This window comes from Rattus rattus, chromosome 7 (assembly GCF_011064425.1).
Source record: "Rattus rattus isolate New Zealand chromosome 7, Rrattus_CSIRO_v1, whole genome shotgun sequence".
Taxonomy (NCBI): Eukaryota; Metazoa; Chordata; class Mammalia; order Rodentia; family Muridae; genus Rattus; species Rattus rattus.
In genome coordinates, this window is record NC_046160.1 from 10,420,186 (window position 1) to 10,423,731 (window position 3,546).

Genomic DNA, 3,546 nt, shown 5'->3' on the forward strand with positions numbered 1-3,546 from the left:
TGATATTGAAATCTGAAACTGACTTAAGAAGGAGATAGCTGGAATATTAATCTGCACCCTAAGAAATGTTTCTTTTTGAAACTCCCTACAAAGAAACTCCTATTGTTTTGAGTTTCTGAGACCTTTAACCTTTAATTTATTTTTTTTGGCATGTGAAATATCAATCTAAAGGCTAGAAATATAAAGAATCTCGTGCAAAACTTCGTATATGAGACATTTGAACTACCTGGGAGAGTGTGTGATTTATGAGTATTAATAAGGCCTGAGCCTTGAGAATGTGAGATTGAATTCATTAAGAATATTATTTGGTTGGAAATTCTCTGCTTGCTTTAAGGCTTTACTGTGGAAAATGGAGGCATCTAATCATGGGAGGAACTGAGAGGTTATGCCTCTCTTTATGTCTCAGCACCTGAGCAACTGCAAAGGCCTCTGTCTCTTTCTTTTCTGAGGGCAGCGATATTTCTGTTTTGAATGTGCCTCAAGGAAGATATGAGCAATTCCCCTGATAGACTACCAGATGTTTCTGTCAGCCTCACAGCTGTATCCTACTTCTAGAAAACATCTTATACAAAACCAAGGCTTTAAAAATGATTAGACAGGGATTGTCTATTTGTATGTTAAAAGCATCCTTTACTCCATAGAAGGTTCAATGGGAATTACTTTAAATAGCTACTACCCTTAATGTGCTTAAAATAAAATTTGATCCATAAACAACATCTTGGAAATAAAACAACTGCAATAAGGGAAGTGTAATTATAACTTTAAAATGGCAATTATATGAGTCTTTATATAGAATATTTATATGGAGATGAATGCTATTCTGTTTCCTTTATACCTTTGTTTTGAATGGTTAATATCCATCAACCAAAGAATACGTTCATATTACCTCATCATATTAAATCACCCCAATGGGTCATAGTTTGTGTGTCAATATGTCCCCACTGTGACTGCTGACTCCACACATACTCATTCAATCTGTGGAGGACAACTAAATGTCCATTTAACAGATAGTGCAGGTTGCAAGATTCTCCAGGATGGCCACATACCATTTAGGATAGAGCTAAGACAGCATTTTTTCTTTTTAATTATTTGTTATGGACAAAATTGTGCCTATGTATAATGAATAACATAAAGTGTTTATACTGTTGGACACCCTAGAGCGACTAAATCAATCTAGCTAACTTTTTTTTTATAATGAGAACATGTGAATAAACTAGAGGCGTAAACCATATTTATCATATTGTAACATACATCCCTTGTGCTTCTAACTGGAATTTTGTATACTTTGGCCAACATCTCTCTTACAGCCATGCTCTGCCTCATAATGAGTGCACTAATTTACATTCATGTGATGATGGAGTAAGATTGTCTTTTCTCTTCAACTCTGTTTGTACCTACCTTTTATTTTATTTTATTTCTTTTTGTTAATTAGGGTAGAGTGCAAATGCAGATCCCACTACCACAAATCACACAGTAGATTTTCCTAAATTAGGGGAAACTCCAGGACTCAGAACACCTTGAGTGCAATCAATGAGCTTTAACCTGGGAAAACCACTTTTGTGGTTCTTGTATCTTCTGTGCTAGGTAAGTAGTGTCATTTTGATAAAATATATTCTGACAAGTTTGAGGTGGTTGGTGATGGTTCATGGCTGTTTTGTATTGGACTCTCCTGTTGTTTAGTGATTTTCTAAAATATTTCAGATATTAGTCATTTTTTTCAAATGTATGGTTGACATGTGTTTTTGCAATATTCTAGGTTGGCTCTTGGTTGATCATTTCATTTTGAAGGGGTAGAAGCCTTTTGGTTTTATATAATCCCACTGATTTATTTTTGCCTGTGCCTTTAGAATTATGTAATCCGGATTCATATTACTATAAGGAACTACTGAGGCAATTATCTTACAAGTAAAATCAGTTTATCTTGGCACTTGGTTCTTGAGGTTTTAGCACAAGATCAAGTGGCAATATTGCTCTGGGTAATTGGCCAGGACAGCATGTGACATAGTAAATCACTTACATTAGAAGGCAAGAAGGGGGAGGGGGAGGAGGAGGAGGAGGAGGAGGAGGAGGACGACGACGACGACAACAACAACAACAACAATAAAAACAACAACAACAAAATGATGGTGTTTCAAGATCCTCCTCAAGAGATCTTCTGAATGACCAGTTGGTAAAATAGCTTAAGCTTTTTCATTGACTTTCATGCAGAAATATAGAAGTATGAACCCTCTAGCTTACCTAAAGTTTTGAGATAGTTATGAATACATTTCTTCTGCTATTGTTTCTGTGTTTGTGTTCATGTCCATATGTGTGATGTATATACAAGAGTGTGCTGCATGAAAATATGTGCATATGCAGGTTCACATGTCCTTGTGTGTACATGTAGAGGGCAGAGGGGGATGCTGAGCTGTCTATGTGATCACTCTCCACCTTTCCTCCTAAGATAGTATCTGTCTAAGGCAATCATATCCAACACTCCCACAATGCTGAGGTTATAGGCTTACTAGGGCATGCATAGGTTTTTAATGTGGGTTCTGGTCATGCAGGCCCTCATGCTAATACAACATGTGCTGTGATATACCCTAAGCCATGATTCTTACACTGTGAGTTCTTTCTTTGTCATTCTTGTATGATACTTCAAATATATTGAAAGTCTTTTTCTTTCACTTTTGAGATTGTAACATAATTACCTATGTCTCCTTTCCGTTTTCCAAGCTCTCCCATAGACTGACCTTGGCTCTTTTTCATACTTATGGCCTCTTTTATCATTGATTGTTGTTACATGCACATATATCTCTACCTCTACCTCTATCTATCTATCTATCTATCTATCTATCTATCTATCTATCTATCTATCCATCCATCCTCCTAAATATAACCTGTCTGGTCTATATAATGTTACTTGTTTATCTGGTTTATATGTTTTTAGAACTAACCATTTGGTGCTAGCCAAAATTGTGTATTCTTTCCAAGAGAACCACTCTTTCTGCTCCCAATGTTCCCTGATTGCCTATAGTTCTCTCTGTGGTTGAGGTCTTGTGGGCTTTCCCCTTAAAGTTTGGCATGTCTATTGGTCTTATCCATGTTCTCCCCACACTGCAGTAGCTATGTAGGTAAAACTACATGGATATCGCTAATGTTATATCTGAAGACAGAATCTCAGCAAACTCCCTGATTGTTTGTCTCACGATCTTGCTGATTTCCCTTCTGCAATGTTCCCTGAGTCTTAGGTAAAGGAATTGTTCTGTAGATGTATCCCTGAGGAGTGTGCTGCACGACTCCCCATTTTTATTAATGGTGGTCATCTGTAATTTTCTTTGTCTGAACTCCACTTAGAGAGCTGTTGGTTATTGCCAAGTTTTTCATAACCCTACTGTACCCTTAGAATTATTTTGCCACTTCTGTCTTTGTTTTTGTTCATAGGCATACAGATGGGTAGGGTTGTAGGCAGTACAGATGGGTTGGTTACCTCCTTCCTTTGGAAGCCTACATGGGCCTACGTGGTAGATTTTATTCTGGTACAATAAAATCTGGTTGTCATGGAGG

At 37.0% G+C, this 3,546-nt stretch overlaps 1 non-coding gene across 1 annotated transcript; it reads right to left on the reverse strand.

The window, feature by feature from the left end:
* Positions 1-1,429: 1,429 nt before the first annotated feature.
* On the reverse strand, positions 1,430-1,592 carry LOC116906489. The gene has a single exon (XR_004388732.1). It is a non-coding gene; the product is annotated as a U1 spliceosomal RNA (small nuclear RNA).
* Between the last annotated feature and the right edge of the window lie 1,954 nt (positions 1,593-3,546).